The 19,025-nt window shown below is 43.6% G+C and overlaps 1 protein-coding gene across 1 annotated transcript in view; it reads right to left on the reverse strand.

Annotated features, from left to right (window-relative positions):
- The window catches only part of kcnh2b (potassium voltage-gated channel, subfamily H (eag-related), member 2b), a 255,409-nt gene that overhangs the window by 234,802 nt on the left and 1,582 nt on the right, over positions 1-19,025 (reverse strand). The window lies entirely within an intron of this gene.

Raw genomic sequence — 19,025 nt, forward strand, 5'->3', positions numbered from 1 at the left:
GTGGACACAGAGCCACGTCTTTAATAATCACCACGTGAAAAAAGAGGCTGGGCAATAACCACAAAGCACAAAAGTAAAAACTGAGAAAGACTAAACTTTGAGGCTCTAAATCTATGACAGGGAAGACTAATGACGAGCAACATCCACCAGCTCCAGCCAAACGTCTTCACCTCGATTACTGATTGTTGCCTTGTCAGGAAATGTTTGAGAGCCAAAGCTGGCTTTTCTGTCAGCCCAGGGAGCAACTTTCTGAGCTGTCTCAGTCAGTATTCACAGCCGGGCTCATCTGCGACTCAGCGCCAATATTTTGGGAGAAGGTAATGTGTCATACATTGTCCCTATGATGAATGAATGAATGAAATTAAACCCACGTCGGTGCACTGGGTCAATTTTTCTTTCTAAGTGTTCTTCATTAAACTTGATTATGAAAAAGTCCCAGGAGGAGAAGATGGTAGACGGTCATTATTCCCTGTAAATTACGTCTACGAAGAGGTTCACAGAGGGGAGTGTAGTAATTCCCTCTCAAATAGTGATTTATAAGTCATTTTATCATCACTGGCAAGACATGCATCTGCCACACCCGACATTTCTGCACATCACATTCCAATCCAGCTCTGCCCATCGATATCACGCCTCCTGTATCGGGCTCGAGTTCGTGGAATTAGTTTGCAGACTCATGAGTCATTGTTATTGGAAAATGTGTCCCTGTTTCAATTGTCGAGCTGTAACTTGCTTATGGGGATATGATTATTTTTGATTGAGTGCACATTTCAGTGTCTATGGGTGTTGTGTTTACTTTTCTGCACTGTGCAAACATATAAAAGTCCAGAAAGGAAAACAAACTACACTTGAAGGAATATTCAATTCAATTTTAATTTTACAATATGTCAAATAACAAAACAGTCGCCTCAATGTGCTTTGTATTGTAAGGTAGACCCTACAATACAGAGAGAAAGCCAACAAGCACTTTGGCGACAGTGAGAAGGAAAAACTTCCTTTGAACAGGAAGAAACCTCCGGCTGAACCAGGCTCCGGGAGGGGCGGGGCCAACAATTCATTCAAACAGCAAGTCAAACACACAAAACAACAAAAGGATATTTTTGCCCACTAAATCGGAGAACTTTGTGACACAGAGCTCTCACACAACATCCACAAGGGTTTTTTTTAAAGATAGTTAAAAATAAACAGTTTCTGTGCTGCAACACCTCCAATAAAGATGAGTAAACGCTCAATGATACGTCTTTATGTTACACTGACGGTCGAGCCTTTGTGGCAGTTGAACCCAAATAAGTGGCAGCAGATTTTTCAAACCTCCGTCAGTCACGTCACAGTACAAGAATCAATACAATACAAATTTATCTGTATCCGGTTGTTCAGTCTGACGTCACTAGCCGTGTCTGGACCTAAACTCCGCTGCAGGTTGTAACGTTGGGTTGTGTTGTGTGGTTGAGAAGAGGCGGCAAAACACCTAGCAGGCTAGGCGGAAGAATACACACCCACGCTGGTATTGGGAATTCCACAGTGTGTTCTTTAATATACCTTCTCTTCATCAACCATATAAGCCCGGTTGAACGGCTGCAGCTTAGCAAACATAGCGCACAGTGTTCGTACAACCCATAACGTTGCAAACAAAGGTGTCTGGAGGGGTAAAACATAAAATCCGTCCCTCCTCATGCACTAGCGTGCAAGCACATGTCCACACCATCACAGAGAGAGAGAGCAGAGCAGTGGCACAAACTGATGACACCATCAACCCTCGACTTGGGTGTCTTAAAGGGACACCACACCATAGTGGCTGTTACAAGGTCCATATATCAAACGATCACTATGGCATTACTGAGAGTTGAAAAACTTTCTAAAGTCTTTCATCTTTAATAAAATGATCAGCTTTCTGCTCTACCAGGTGTAACAATTGAGTTTAACATCCAGGCATCCATGAAAACGGAATTTATGACATTTAACGGAGTTAGAAGTTAGCAGGGAGTTAGCTCGCTAGCTTCTATCTAAATACAACATAGCATGTCCTGACTGCGGGGTTTTGGAAACAAATTAAAACGTACAGCTCTGTTATCACTTCCAGCATAAATGAAGACAGAAACTAAACAGCAGTGACGTTTGTAGGGTTACTGAAGTTGGGCTAGCTGGTATATAATGATGTGCTACGTGATCGCTAGCGACACAGCTATGTTAGCATAATATAAACAAGCTAACTTTTTTTCCACTCGATAAAAGTTACCGTGAGTGTTCTCGGTGGTCAGGAACAAATGTAATCGCATGGCAGGATGCTGTAAAAGGACCAAACTTCAGCCAGGAGAACAACTGAGATAATCCATCCACAATACGAGGTTAGTCATTCATATACTGCTGCATGGGCTGGGCTGTAGTTACATCCTAAGGTTTTAAAAACTGAGCTTAAATAAATGATTAGCGGTAATAAAAGCCGAGGGAGGTCAACAGGGATCACTGACTGTTTTAGGAGCTTTTTGAGATCAAATAGAAGAAAATACAAAACATTAAACATGTTAACAACACAAAAGCCATATTAAACGCAGACTACTTTAGACCCGGAAGTAGGATTCGTCACGTCATCACTTAACAACTGGATAGCACATTTAAAAACCATTAAACTAGCAGGTGGAAGACAATAATTAACCAGGCATGCAAGATAAGATAAGATAAGATAAGATAAGATAAGATAAGATAAGATAAGATAAGATAAGATAACTCAGGAGTTAAAACAATACAAAACATTATCCAAAGGCAGACAAAGAGGTGTAACATGGGGGGACATTCACATGATAGATACACTTAGGTAGCCGAGAAGGCCAAATCAAAGAAGTTTTCAATGGAGATTTGAAAGTCTGAACTGAATCAGACACACCAATGGGAGATTGTTCCAGAGGTTGGGTGCTACTGAAGCGAGGTTGCACTAAGAGCAATTGACCTGATGATCTCAGTGCTCTCCTAGGAATATACAGGCTGAGGAGATCATTAAGGTAGCTGCGCTGTATTATTCATAATTTTAAAAGTGAAGAGTACCTCTGTTTCCTAGCATGACGTGACCATCAGTGAATGTTGGGCTCCTGAATGGAAACGTCTGCTTTAAGCGCACCGTTATCACAGCCTCTCCCCCATCGCTTCACTAAAGAGACACATCATCAATCAAAGCTGTCCATCTTGAATCCGACAGGCTGTTCTCGCAGCAGACACCAGCGGTGGACAGACCTGTTCAGGTATTCATGGAAACACTGAAAATCAGTTGTGTAGATGCACTTGAGACCTGTCTCCATGAATTAGTGGCAGCAGCTGCCCTCAGGGGCTCATAAAGTTTGATGGGTTTGTCTGGCTGCAATAAGCACTAAGCAATGCAAAGGCAGAGCTGAGTGTGTGTACTGTATTTGTGTACTTTCTGCACGTCTTTTCCAGACCGCTGAGTAAATGGTTTTCAGTCTGTGGCCGAAAGAACCGAGAAGATGCTATTTTTTTCCAGGCTGTTTAAGGTAAAGCGTTTTGAGCAGGGGTGGAAAAATGTAATTATTCTTTAAATATAAGACACGCAGCCACATGAAGAGGACGTTTGGTGCAATTGTGATGCAGATGTACTGTATCTGCTAAATGACAATACCTCAACCAAAGGAAACCAGGCTGAGAGAGGGACTCAAACAGAAGCACCAGAAAGAATGTCGCAGGCTGCTACTGTGTCTTCAGACATTGTCTAGTGGAAAAGAAAAGAAGACGGACAGCAGAAGAGTCAGCAGGTAGAGCATAAAAACTCGGGTGACTCATGGTTTAAGCTGCTCGGTGTTTAGGACACAGCTGGACATGAAAGAAAGCCGGCATTATTCTAGCAGGGAAGAGGTGAGGAGCTGTATTATTACACTGCAGGCGTTCACAGAGGAAAGTGCAGGAGATGGCAGTATTTGGAAGCAGAGGGCAACGTGCACAAATTAAACAAGGGCGATGGTGGGCAGCTGTACACAGCGTAGCATTTCTTCTCATTCTGCTTACTGCACACTTCTCTCAAAGGTGCTTCATACTGTCCCCAGCGACCTGATGCCGTCTGTGGTTGTATTTGTGACTGTGACAAGCAGAACTGAACTAGTGTGAAAATGGAAAAATGTGCACAAATGTACGAAAATCCAACATGTTTAATATTAAGTGACGGATACGAAACATTATTTAATAACCTGCAGTAATAAGTGTCTAACACTACCTGCTGACACTGACAGGATTATGTAGAACTGAACAGGTGGAACTGCACATACATGTATGGTTGTTAGGTTTGCACTACTACTAGCAACTTACTAAAATTCTACTTTAAAAGAATGTCACAGTTATTTGAATGTTTTTCTCCAGTTACCAGATGACTGAGAAAGTATAGCTGAAGGTGTTCTGCACAGAGGGAGGAGGGCAGGGAGCACTACAGATGTGATGTTTGCTTTGAGAGGATTGATCTGGAGGAGAAGGTCAGAAGCAGTCGTCTGTGTCTTTGTGGATCTGGAGCGTATAATAGTCCCAAGAGGGCGACTGTGGTACTGCATGAGAAGTATTTGAGGGTGGTGCAGGCTGCACAGCGTATGGTGATGTCCATGCGTTATAGACAGCAGAAGTTTAAAGTGTTAAAAACAAATATGTATTATCTTTAACACTTCATGAGCAACAGCAGGGGTGTCAAACGTTCTGGTCCGAGGGCCAGAATCGGCCCAGCAAAGACTCTGGTCCGGTCCTGTGGGTGTCTGGGATCTGTGAACGAGGGCACACACTTTCATCTTTTAACTGTATTTTCATAAAGTTTACAACTTGTCCTACTGATGAAGATCTCCCCCATCAAGGTAATAGATAAACAATTAAATGACAGTTTCTGTTTTTTCCACTATTAACAAGAGAAAGTTCTTTTTTCCCTCATTTTTAAGAATGTGCTCGCTGTAAAATTTAAGATGAATTATTTAACAAAAACTTTCTTACAGTCATTGGACAGTCAGAGTATTTTCTGTAATAGGCCCAAAGAGTCGTGACAGTGCTCCTTTATTAAACAGAGCAGCGTTTCTTTACCTTGTAGAAAAACTGAGAAGTGCTCTTGCGATTGCACTCCTTTGTCTTATATTGAGATATCACAGGGATGAAATCCACAGACAGTAAGGGGATTTTTACTGTATGTGGCCACCGATGCAAAGTGACTCTTTGTGATTTTCTACGTATGTTTAAAGAAGTGTTGGGAAAAAGGTGAACGTGGGAAAGTTGCACAGTTGTTATGGCAACTGTCACTCAGGCAAACAAAGATTGAAGGGAGACCACAACCCTCATTCGAAATGATGAGCGTAGCTTAAAATGAAGCCAGTGACGAGGTGCCTCAGCTCGACCCCGTATCGTTTAAAAAAATGTGGTCCCTTCAGCACTCAGTCACAGCCAGCTCTCATTATAAATAGTTTTGATGATGGACAAAACCCTGAGCGGTGCAGTATGCATACAATATGCAGCAGCCTACTTCCTGGCGACTGTGTCCTGTTTCATTTTATAATAAAATGTAAATGCATGTGTCCATACAACACAATGTATATAAATAATACATCTTTATCACATTAGTTTATGAATCAGTGACATTTGTATTCCAACATGGCATCAGGATAGCAGTAAATATAAAGTCAACTCTCCATAATGTCCGTCGGAGGTATTAAAGGTAATCAAAAGCTCCCCAGCTGACTCTGACTGCTTCTTCCTTTCTCCCCATAATTTCCCTCTAATGAGCTTTTGAAGCCAGTGAGGAGAGAGCTGATGCAGAAGCTGATTAAAGGCAAGTTTTTCAGGAGGAAAACACGATTTCCTATTCCCACTGACACACACTATGCCACACATGCACGCAAACACACACACATATATGTATGATTTCAGCTGCACATACAGACCTGCTGACACAGACTGAATAATTCACCAGGACCAGACCTTGAGGGCCCCTGAATCTGCCCGTGTGTGTGTGTGTGTGTGTGTGTGTGTGTGTGTGTGTGTGTGTGTGTGTGTGTGCTATCTATTTGTTTGTGAGTGATTGAGCATGTATCTGTGAGTGTGCGTATGTGCTAGGAATCTCCCTGAATACTAGGCAGACAGTGTGTTAGAAGTAGAAGTCAACACACCAGCTCGTTGCCTGCTAGCTACAGAGGGAGCGAGATAAGGAAAGAGGGAGTGAGATAAGGAAAGAGGGAGCGAGATTAGGAAAGAGGGAGCGAGATTAGGGGACAGAGAAATGTGAACGGGGAAAACCGGGGAGAAAAAAGATCAAGAAAAACAAGGAAGGGGGGAGAAAAAGAGGACGAAGCAGATGTATGCTGACAAAAATCGTTCAGACGGGCTGCAGCGATTTTTATGCTTCTACCCATTCCTAACTGTGCAATTGCCATGGAAACGAGAAATATGACACATGCTAAATTGTCAAACACGGAGCGCTGACACAATAAATTCAGACTAAATGTAGGACCCCTCATATTCCACAGTACCTCTTTGCATCCCACAGGCTGTAAGTTTGTATTATACCAGACTGAGACCCTTTGCTCTGTCTGTTATGAAGGTTACTGTTACATCATATTCATGACTGAGACTCGCGGCAGACTTCATGAGATTAGTCGTGTTTCCCGTCTCTCGCTACATGCACGATACCATCGGGACAGAAAGCACTACGCAGCGAGTTCTGGAAAAACAGCGTAAGCAGACATCTGACATGTGCGTTATGGCACCACATGGCTTCCACTTGGCTACAGTTAGTGTTGCCATGGTTACAGTTTTACACAACTGAGCAGCTGAAAAACAAATCTCACGTTAGTGTCTCAGGATGTGAAGCTGCACCCCAGGGGCGGCGTCAGTGTTTGAAACACGACTGTACGTGCAATAAAACGTCATGCGCTACGCTCGCGAGCGAGCAAAAGTGGCGCCCTAAACGATCGAGTCCTTTCAGAAGCAATCTTTGCACTGATTGAATGAACATTCAAACAAAACAGACACCCTCCAGATTTTGACTTTGTAATCCATGTTTTTCATCTTTAGTTATCCTTCTTAGGCCACACTCATCTTATTTTTCTCTTTCTTAAGCTGACAGTTCAGTTGTTTTTGTCCTTGCAGATCTAAGCAGAGTATTATTTGTTGTAGTAATTCTTCCTGTTCAGACAAGCCACTAAAGAAATGTTTCTACTGTGTTTCTGGTGTAAGTGATGGAAGAAATGCACACGTCAGGTCCTGTTTAAAAATCTCCACCAAAAAAACTTAATGGACAAAAACGTTTTACTCCATCCATTTGTTCTATTTGTCCACAGCCAGCTCTTCCTGCTCTTCCAGCTCTTCCTGCTCTTCCAGCTCTTCCTGCTCTTCCTGCTCTTCCAGCTCTTCCAGCTCTTCCTGCTCTTCCAGCTCTTCCTGCTCTTCCTGCTCTTCCTGCTCTTCCTGCTCTTCCAGCTCTTCCTGCTCTTCCTGCTCTTCCAGCTCTTCCTGCTCTTCCTGCTCTTCCAGCTCTTCCTGCTCTTCCAGCTCTTCCTGCTCTTCCAGCTCTTCCTGCTCTTCCAGCTCTTCCAGCTCTTCCTGCTCTTCCTGCTCTTCCAGCTCTTCCTGCTCTTCCTGCTCTTCCTGCTCTTCCAGCTCTTCCTGCTCTTCCTGCTCTTCCTGCTCTTCCAGCTCTTCCTGCTCTTCCTGCTCTTCCAGCTCTTCCTGCTCTTCCAGCTCTTCCTGCTCTTCCAGCTCTTCTGTTGGGAAACAACAGTGTTCCCAAACCAAATGAGAGATATAATCTCTACAGCACATCCTGAATCTGCCCCGGTGTCTCCTCTCAGTCTGATATGTCTGAGAATCCACACCACAGAGACGTGAGGAGGCATTCAAGTCAGCTGCCCAACACAAGTCTTTAGTTTGATGTAGACGAGTAGCAGCTCTACTCTGAGCCCTTCCTAAGTGACTGAGCTCTCTATCCTGGGGGCAGGCTAACCCTGTAACCCAGACATCATCTGAAGAAGCTGGCATTCACAGTCTTATGTGGTCACTACCAACAGCTCTTGTAGGGACGCAGATCAGCAGGTAACTCGACAGCTTCCCTTTCACACTCAGTGTTAACTATGACAGACTGATACGGTATCTGCAACACTCCTGACCCCGTACCAATTAATCTGTCAATTCCACACTCCCTCCGTCACTCATAAACACCTCATTTACAAACTCCCGTGGATACTCCACCCTTTCTGACACAGAAGCAGACTTGGAGATGTTGTGTTTTATTCCCAGTGTTGCAGATACACCAGAGTAGGCTGGATGGTGCTGTTTGATGACACCAACAGAATCAGATCATCTGCAAAAGATGAAGTGAGATCTTGAGAATACCGAATCTGACAGCCCAGGTGGGTGGAGTCCCCCCACCCCCCAAGAAATGCTGTCAGGTCCACAAAACACACGCAGACTCTCACAGCTTTGAGTTCCCCTGACAGGGTAAGTAGGCGGTCCGATGCTCCGTGGACAGGACAGAAACTACTGAGCAGCTCTGTGTTCAGCTTCTGCTGAGAAATAAATCTGACTCTCAAACATTCTTTCAAGTTTCTAAACAAAGACAGAAAGTTACAGATGAGCTGCTCCCATTGGTCCATTTGGTTTTGTGCCACTATACGGCCCCACCGACAACACTGACTCACTGCCTCCACGTACAGCAGGATGCATGTTGGACACGTTTCTGTCAAAGACATGTCAACCTAACATTACCCAAACATATGTAACAGTATGAGCACTACCTAAATGTTACTATCCTGAATGTGGCTCTTCAGTGTGGCTGAGACATTCTAACATTAGAAGCAGCTCATGTGACCGACTGCTGAGGTCAGAGCTCCGGTTTTCCACAGAAAGACGATTGTCTTGTTTTCTGCATCAGAATAGTTTTTGCTGGCGCCGTTGGTCTGAATTATAGAGAGCTTCAGAGAAATGATGAGTAGGTATAACAGTCACTGAGTCATACGCTATGAATTGTAAGGGGGTGTTTCTACCACAGTACTAGTATTTTCTTAGCAGCTTAGCAGCTGTTAGTGATAAAGCAGATGCGTCATCTTTAAAAGTCTAAAGCCACAAACAAAAAAGATTTCTAATATCGCTTTAAAAGATGTTCACCATTAGGGACCAAAGGGAGTTATATTAGGAGCGTTCCCACCCAGAGTCGACCTTTCAACTTCTTTGTTAGAAAACAGCAGATGGAGAATTAGATTCAGAGCAGTGATGGAGGTCAAACATTTCCAGCATGTAAACCGATCCAGCCCCCGGCTGTCAGCTCACAGGTGGGACATGTTTCTGCCTGAGTCAGTAACCAGCTGATTGGTCAGTCAGTCAGCTGCACTTGCAGTCAGCTCCCACAGTGCCAGAAAAATAATGACATATATCCCTCAACTGGCACAGCACAGCACAATGAGCTATTCCAAGATTTACTTGGATTTTTGTCTCATTACAGATGCCGGCCTGACACTGTCAGCAGCACACAAGCACACACGGTTGGAGAAATGCTGATGTCATCAGTGTGAGACAGCTTACAGGAGGACGTGGGGGGATCCTGTCATGTTTTGACGGCTAAAGCATTTGTGTCCGTCCACATAAGGTTGCATTTTTGGAACAGTTTCTAAACAGCATCCATAAATAATACATTTCCAGGAATGACTTTTTATTTATTTACTGAACAGAAAAGTGTTGACAAGACTAGCAGTTAGCACACTGTGTCAGCTCCTCGTGTGGGGAGAGACACGGCACCACACACTCTGGAGACCCAGCAGAGCAGACATGCCAAGCACAGCCTCTCATTTATTTAAAGACATGTTGCACATGCATATTAGATATTAGTAATATGAGTTGACTCTGGACCATAGGCAGTAGTTTCCCTGAGCTCAGTACGCTGTATGTCAGGGAAACAAAGAGGCAGACAACAACTAACAAGACATGTTCATCCTCATAAAGCTTCAGTGCACTTAGTGAGCACCAGCAGTTCACATGTGAACAGTTCAGCCAGCGATTCCTCTTTGGTGACGATGCAGTAAGTGAAACTGATGTTTCTTCTCTTCTTAATATGGTGTAAACTTTAACCCACTTCACATCATTTCAAATCTCATTAATAGTAATTATGGCTATTTAAATAAACAGTAATTATTCTTAATGTGAGCAGTCTATTAGAGTCTTAAACTTCTCGGGCTGAAAAAGTACCAGAAACTTATGGCGTTATTTTTGTGCCGCTATTCTGAGCGCACGTAAAAGAAAATGCAGGTGCAAGTGTTGCATTTTGAGGAGAAATTTATTTGGAGCGAAGAAAAGCTCAATTTGAGTGAGCAAAATTCATCGCTGCGTGCAAAAAATGTATTTCAGTGTTTGCTATTATCCACACACACACACACAATAGCAGCCCCGCTCGCTCGGTTTTTGCAATTTTTTTTACGTCCCCTCAGAATAGCGGCATAAAAATAACGCTAAAGGAAACTGAAGTTCCTTAAATAGCCACATATTCACTTTATTCTTCACTTGAGCCACTCTGGTGTCCACTTTAGAATCACATGATGCATGTCGTTGAACTATGGGAAGCTGTGGGAGCTCCCACACCTTCTTACCTGTGTAGGAGCAGAGAACATGGGATCGCTGCACATTGATCAGCAGGTTCAGTTAGTGACAGTGCTAACCACTGAGCTGCACAACTGCTCATACTGCAAAGCTGCATTTAAAACTGCAGGTTATGAGCATTTCAGTGTGACGAAGCAAAGGAGACAGCAGGGGTTTTGCACATGCTCGGGTCGCAGCTTTAACTTTCATTCATCATATTTGTATTTTTAATCCACCACTAAATGTTTAAATGCTTACTGTAGCACCTCACATCTAACTTTAACAGCAGCAGAAGTAGTCCGGTGCACATTCGAGATGAATGCATTTCTAAGGTCATCTGACCGAAATCTCCAATCTCCTGCTGAGCATTCTCGGTCATGCGGCGTGGAACTTTTCAGAGTTCCAGTCCCCAACAGTCGTTAGGAGTGATAATCCCATAATCACTGCCATCCTTAATGGGCTGTTTCGCTCTGAAGTGTCTCAGGCTACAGTGTGTACCGCGTCTCCCTGTGCCTTAATGAAGTTATGCAGATTTATGCAAATGAGGTCTAATCCCCGGGACACTGGGGACTCCGGGGTCCTTAAGTCGGTTAGCTGGCCTTTTCTGTGCCACCACTCTTGAGGTGGCACAGTGAATGAGAGAGGAAGTCCAAATGAGCGAGTGAAGACAAAGCAAGAGTAGATGAGAGGTGTGTGATGAAGTTTCGGAGGAACCCGTAGGAGGGCAACTTGATGAATGGGAGGGTGAGAGAGAAAGGGCAGCTGCCGGGAGATAAAGCAGTGACAGAGTGAGGCACAGGCTGAGAAGGAGAGCAAAGCACTGGGATCTACCAAGAACACGGACAGGCGGCTGGGCTATGCAGTGATATTTTTGGATTTAGAAAGATAGGAGGTGCACTCCCTCAGAGCTGTTCTCCAGAAAAATCTGAAACATGTGTTGATAACAACATCTGAGGATGAATTCCTCCTGAATAAGAAATGTGTCTGTAGTGCTTCTTGTTTCTATAAATGAGCAGTTCTTGTAAATCAATATTCCCTGACCTCCTTTCTAAGGCTCCTCTGCATTTCATATCAAAGGCTTGAGATCTGCAGACTCACACCTGCTGAGATTTTTGCAGCATTATAAGAAGCAGCTGTGCTCTGTGACCAAACCTGCAATCGACTGAAATGCATAACTCCATATCTCACATGATGCTTTCTAGCATACTGACCAAAGCTACAAAGTTGCATTATTCCCTCCAAAGGCAAACATGGGTGGCACAGTAAAGTCAAAATACATTATTCCAGCAAACTAGTTCAAGGCAGATATGACTGAATCCTGCAGTCGGGAACTTTGTTTATGCTGTTTTTAAACAAGCGGCCGATTCATCAGCGTTGATCACTGTGAGGGGCAAAATATGGGCAATGTGGTAATGTGTGTTTTTTATCATTTTAAAGATACATGTTAGTAGTGTCCATTTACTGTTAGCTCCACATGTTATTGTCTCCTCAAACATACTTTGGATACATTTTGTTTTCCTATTTTTATTGTGTTTTGTGTGCTTTTGCACTTTTTTCTGTTTGGAGGTGTTTGAACGGACAAATAACAAACAAAATCATAATTTCAGAGGTAACAAGGCAGTACATGCAGGCTAAACTGCAGAGTTTGCAAAATTGTGGTGCATTTTACAGTAATAGCCCATTTTGAATTAGCAATGATGAGGTACAACTGTCATTATCTCAAATAGATTTTCATAACAAATACTCTACAGTAAGGATAAGGAAGCTTTAATTCCAGTTGTTTCCTGCTTTTTAAAGCTAACAGAGGGAATCGCAGCTCAGATCTACTTTGAAATGTCGATTTAGTTTTCAGTTCAGCCTGTGTCACAGACTTCTGATGCAGTTGTAACTGAACGATGACAGAATGGCATCCATTCAGTCTTTACGTGTCTAAACTATCAGCCCACAAAGAAATACATGAAGTGTGTCCACGGTGAAAAACTCCTGAGTGGGATCGTTTCTTCTTTATTCATCTTTGCTTCTGTCTCACATCAAGGTGAGGGATAAACCTCCTGATTACCTGACTGGCTGCTGTTGATGCACTCAGGCTTGTCTCCTGTTTTCATCTCGGCATTAGGAAAAAAGCACAGTAGGGAAGCATCGTTTGATGCATTAGTCTTCGGGGCACTACTTTTTCGTTTTTAATGAAAGGCTCTACCAATTAAAAGCCGATGATGTGGAAGGAGGTGGAATCCTCCCAGACCCTCGTGGCACGAGAAAGAGTGCGTGCGTGCGTGTGTGTGTGTGTGTGTGTGTGCGTGCGCGTGCGTGTGTGTGTGTGTGTGTGTGTGTGTGTGTGTGTGTGTGTGTGTGTGTGTGTGTGTGTGTGCGTGTGTGCGTGTGTGTGCGTGTGTGTGTGTGTGCGTGTGTGTGTGTGTGTGTGTGTGTGTATGTTTCAGCTTTTCATAAGTTCATTTCTTCACAGGGGGCCCAGCATGCTTACAGCTTTATTGACTGGTAAGCTGATTATGATGAAACTACAACACAACTCAAGCCATTAAAGCAGAAAAATACAAACGCATAACACTGCAGCATTTGACCTCACGCACAACTGCAAAATCTGGTCCTTAGCAGGCCTCAAAATCAAACACAACCTCGGGGAACAACAAAATGAGTTACCAAAAATGAGGCCGAAAGGCAGAAATATGGTGTGAAAAACTAAGTTCACCTTTTCTCACTTCAGGAAAAGAGAAATTAACAGCTGAAAGCGAGATGTTGCTAAGCAAATGCATTTGATTAACTGATCATCGGTGAGTGTGAGCTCCTCTAAAAGGCTGCTGCTGTGGTGCATTCAGGTGACTTAATGCCAAGCAGGGAAACATCAGCACCGATCTTAGAGAAGCAGCTGCTGCTACTCATCAATCTGGGAAGGGTTATAAGCCCATTTCCAAACAATTTAAAGTCCATCATTCCACAGTATGAACGGCTATTCAAGTGGAAAATATTCAAAATAGTTTCCAATCTTCCCAAAAGTGGACGTCTTAGCAAACGTATCCCAAGGTCAGACCGAGTGTTGCTCAGAGACACTGTGAAAAAAACTACCCAAGAGCAACATCCCAAACCTGTTGGCCTTGATCACTTTTGGAACAACGTCCTTTGGACACATGAAGTGTACATGAAGTACAGTTCCAAGGGGGGGCACCCTGCAGTGATTGGGCTGAACATGAACTGTTCTTCATACCAAAGTAAGGCCGTCTGTGTGACAGTCATGACTTGGCCCAAACACCAGGATAATGATCCCAAGCATATCAACAAATCTCATAAAGCCATATTTTAGGTTTAATGTTTAAACAGGAGTGTTAATACAACTGTTTCATTGCTGCATTATAATAAAACCGAGTGTGTTGAGTTTGTTGCAGAAGAACGAGGCGATAAAGGTGAATCTTTGCTAACTTTGAATTTGTTACAAATGTGTTTTTGAGCTGAGATGGATCGAATTCCAGGGAGCAGCTGAAGCAGTGAGTGTAACAAACTCCTCTCCATCCTTAACAGCAGCAGAGTAAGTTTAAATGTACCATACCTTACTATTCTAAAAACGTGACTGTGGTGTCAGGTAGCTGCCACCACCAAAACAACGTGCGAGCGTGGGCGGCATAATCTGAGTGAAGCTGCTCATTATAAAACCCAAAAGGAAGATAGACAAATAATTGTTTCAACCTCATTTCAACAAGGAGACGCACAAGCTGGAGAGAATGGCTACACACCCTCAGCACCCCCAGCAGGTACCATGTTGCTTCGCTGAATACGTGCCCACATAATGCCAGAAGGCAGCTAGGCGTGGCTGCACGTTGGGCATCTGTGGAGAGAGGAGAAGGGTGGAGGGAGATGGAGGGAGTGCTGGTTGTCAGCTGAGACGAGGAGCAGCAAGGAGGAAGGAGCAAGTTGGAGAGGAGAGTGTTTACAAGCTCCAGGAGTTTACAAGTACATGAGTGTGTGTGTGTGTGTGTGTGTGTGTGTGTGTGTGTGTGTGTGTGTGTGTGTGTGTGTGTGTGTGTGTGTGTGTGTGTGTGTGTGTGTGAACGAGAGACAAAGAGAGTGTGAGTGAGAGACGAGTGATTTCACAGCAGCAAAGTGCGATCTCGAGGCTCTGACTCACTCCTGCCTCCAGCAGCAGAGTTGCTGTGTTTACACCCTCAGAATGAAACAGATGGAGCAGAAGAATAAGGTGAACCACAGAGGAGACCCTGCTCTTTCTGTTTGTTTTGGACTGTTTAAGTATTGCCAATATTGACGTCTTTTTGTAGGTCATTTTTAATATTGTTGAATTTTCTAATATCATTTTCTAAACTGTGCATCTGTAGGGAAACAGGCTACATTTGTTCTGCATCGCTGTCACAGCCATCCAAGAAGAAAGCAGATGGAGCGCTCACATGTCCGATCACAGCCTGATCCATGTATTCGAGCCGTATGTTGTTGTGGGTGTATGTAACATTTCTGTCTTCCTGCCCTGGAGCATCAGACTCAAGTGTAACCTTGAGTGGAAACCATCAAAGCCCAGAGAAACATGGAGCTCAAGGACGCTCAGGTGGCTGACCTTCTGTCACCGGCTGACAAGCAAAAAGAGACTCAACAGGCAAACTAAATTCTGTTTACACTTTATTCTATTAATGCATGTTGTTTGTGTGTCAAATCAGTTCCTTAAAAGTCAAAGGTTGCTGTAAATCTGACTAAAGAATCTGACTTTGCAAATTTAAGAAAATGAGGAAGCTACCGCAGCCTGTTGTCTGTGTGTGAATCTGACGTAAGCAGCAATTTAGGATTCGACAAAATGTGGCAACACGGAAGCAACGACTGTGCTTCCTCTAACGGTCAGGCTCCAAAGGTGAGTCAGGCCAACGAGACCCCCGTTAAACCTACCAGAACTCAAATGTTTGTGTTTCAAATGTAATCACAGGGTTGGATTGTGTTAACTTTTAAAGGTAAGGGAGTGGACACCTGGAAAGTGATAACTGCCTGCTAGAGTCTAATTATCAGTAACTACAGTGGGATGCAAACGTTTGGGCAACCTTGCTAATAGTCATTGTTTATGCACCTGCCTGATTGTGTTTAAACAATTATCGCACACTTTCTGTAAATCCAATAAACTTCATTTCACTTCTCAATTATCACTGTGTGAGTCTCCTGTATGATATATTTAACTGACATTTTTATTGCAACAATCCCACTGTGTGCATGAATACAACAGGTACATCTGACTTTTCAGGCAGTAGAACATTTAAACTGGTATATCAGCCTGATCGAGTGTTATTCATGCAATGACAGCGAGCTATCTGATGCCTTCTCAAACAGGAAATGGTTAATATTCTCTTAGGAGACTTCAGAATATGGAGTTTGCCTGACATTACATTCATTACATTAATATGCAAAAATATTTGTTATTTCTATGCATGTAACATCTGACTGTGTGTGCATGTAGTGTGAGAACACGTCCCTCAGCACAGTAGTGAGGCTCACTGATTGCATAGCAATGACACAGAGGAGCGCAATGTATCAAGATACACACAGACTACATGTCAGCACAACATCGTCCTCCTGCATCCATACGTCTGATTCAGTTGTCTGTATCTAAAGGTCACCAAAGGTAACTTCAGCCCAACCAGGTCACCTAAAACTAAAAAGCAGAGCCAATTATCTGTCAGCTCTGGCCCAGCGTTCAACACTGACCGCAGTGTGTGAAGGATGTAGACTGTAAAGCTACCTGGAGCTGCTTAATATAACAGTGCACTTGTACCTTTTCGAGCAGTCTGTGTGTGTGTACATGACAGTGGGTGGGAGTGCGGGTGGAGGAAACGGGGAGGTGGGGTTTCTATGGCAATGAAGTGTTTGTGCTTCAGCTGCAGAACGGCAACATCCTCCCTGGAGGACAGCGACTTTAAGAGTTGTAATCTGGCAAAGTCTTCTCTGAGGAGCAGCAAACACACAACACCACGTGAGCCTAAAGGTTGCTGCGACCTCCCGACGTGTAGAAAAGGAGGCCCTGTCTGTGGGCGGATCACGGGACATGCAGAGCGAGGGACGTGCACAGAGGATCAGGGTACAGTAAGGAGAGAAGGTTGATAACGGTGCATGTACATGAGTTACGTGAGCTGGAAACCTTGACGGCTAAAAATGTCCTCGTGTGTTTGAGCATCGTTTCCCGTTGACTTATCCTGTTATTGCCTTTAATTACATTTAATGTTTCATCTAAATAGCGGTGTTCAGAATAAACAGAAAACCAGGATCAGTAAACATATTGTAGCCCATGAATTATACATTCTCTGTCAAGGCCACTTGGAAATGAGCACGTTTTCAAACAAACTACAGAAACACAAGGTTGGGAAACATTTCGAGTCCTGTAACACTGAATATATGAAGTAATGACTATAGAATACATATGAAACTGTAGCTTTTATTTCACCTTTTTACAATAAATGTCTGGGTGTACTAGTACACTGTCCTCATTATTTGAACTTTAGCCGTGTGTAGACCCACAGTGTCGTATCATACATGACAGAATTTAATGTTTCCATTTCTCAAGATTTTTGTTACTAATAAGTAACTTTTGTCATTTATCTGGGTCATTCTCAGCAGTGATCGTTACCCAGTGCTAAATTAGTAAGTAAGAAACAAAAAAGTGTTAAAAAGTATAGAAATAATGAAAGTATTTGATATTTGAATTTCCACCATAAGTTTGATGGTGCAACATTTACTTCTGTCTGCTGCATTTTGTCACTTTTATAAGCGTGCGTGCGTGTGTGTGTGTGTGTGCGTGCGTGTGCGTGCGTGCGTGCGTGCGTGTGTGTGCGTGCGTGCGTGCATGAAGTGTTCATGTGAATATTTCCACCTGGAAATCTCATTTTTCTGATTATTCTGACATCGTGTGGATTATCTGTCGTTGTGTTGCAGCAGACTCTGACAGGTGTGAGCTCTGGTACCTTGTGGAATACTTCTGAACAACATAGTTCTACCTCACAATCACAGTAATCAGCACTTTCTAACGTTATAAAAACGTGCCTGACACTGGTGTCTAATGAGCCTTCTCACCTGATACATCTATAGCTCAAAATGACCTTTGAGCTATACCTTCCGAGTGGCCTGACAGGCCCTACCTTTGCTGAAGCACACGCCTCCTTTTCCTTAACGATCCTATTTAGACCTATCAGATGTTTGGGGGGCAGGGACAATCAAAAACACCTGGAAAGAGGTGGTCGTAGGATGTTTGGGAGAAATGTTTTCAGAGTAATGGTGAAAGAAACAAACAAAATTAAAAGTCTGTTGACATGTTTCTGTGTCTAGTGTAGATTATAGCACACGCTTCGATCTAAGGCCGCGAGAGCTGCTTGATCACCTTGTTCTCACACAGTATTTCAGGTGGTAAAGTTTGCTCCTTAATCATCTCCTCCATGCTCAGCATCAGGCTTTGTGATATCAGCACATTATTGTAGAAGCCACCCCACCTCAAACAGAAAAACTCTCCGCTCTGCTTCTTGTAGCATGACGGCTGCTTCACCCTCACTGTGCTCCACATGAGGAAGCTTTCTTCACTTACTGTATATCTGAGCAAAAAGAAGCAGCCGGATATTAAATGCTGATCAAATGAAGCCTCTTACAAAGAAAAAGCAAAGATCTTTACTTTGGATTAATTTCAGCTCTCAGTGCCTTTTCCTTCAACCAGTTTAGGGCTTTCTTCACAGATCTTGGTGTCCATTTACACTCCTCCTCTGTGCCTCCCTGTTCATTGCCCACATCCGCCGGGCACTATGACAACAGCACCAGCAGCAGGCAGGGTTACCCCAGCCATAAGCCTTCAGCAGTCATAGAAAACGACCCTGGGGAGGCGTTCAGATAGCACCGATGTGAACTTCTTTGCCCTTCTCTCATAAACACGGGAAGCTTCCTGCCACACACTGAACCAAATGCAAATCCTCAGGAAAGAGACATTTAAGATATGAACACAGTGGAGTGAGTCGGCAGCGTTCCAGCGAACAGCTGAATATGTTCACCTTTGCAGAGTCATCCACGCTTATCAGCATGGAAAACTAAGCAGAGCAGGATTAATGTCAATTACCCAACTCCAACGTCAATTATTCAACTCGACTGCACATGTGTGGAGTTTCTTCTCAGCACCTCCGTGTGAGGAAAGAGTGTTTTTATGTGAAAACCTTATTTCATTTTCAGCTGCTGTCGTGACTGTTAGGAGTGCAGAGTCACATCGCTGGCTTTTCCACAGCAGGCCTGTAAACTACCCAAGAGCAAGGTGCATGGTAGAAGGCAGGCAGCTTGTTTTCTGTGTTTAGACAGGGGGTCCCGAGCAAAGACTTTAATTCAGCCAACATCTGAATGTTTATCTTCTCCGCCCTGGAGAAACTGACATTTTAAAGAGGCATTTTAATCCCTTGCGTCAATATAGCCTTCACCAGCCTGGA

The sequence above is a fragment of the Maylandia zebra genome, linkage group LG9, assembly GCF_041146795.1.
Source record: "Maylandia zebra isolate NMK-2024a linkage group LG9, Mzebra_GT3a, whole genome shotgun sequence".
Lineage (NCBI taxonomy): Eukaryota > Metazoa > Chordata > Actinopteri > Cichliformes > Cichlidae > Maylandia > Maylandia zebra.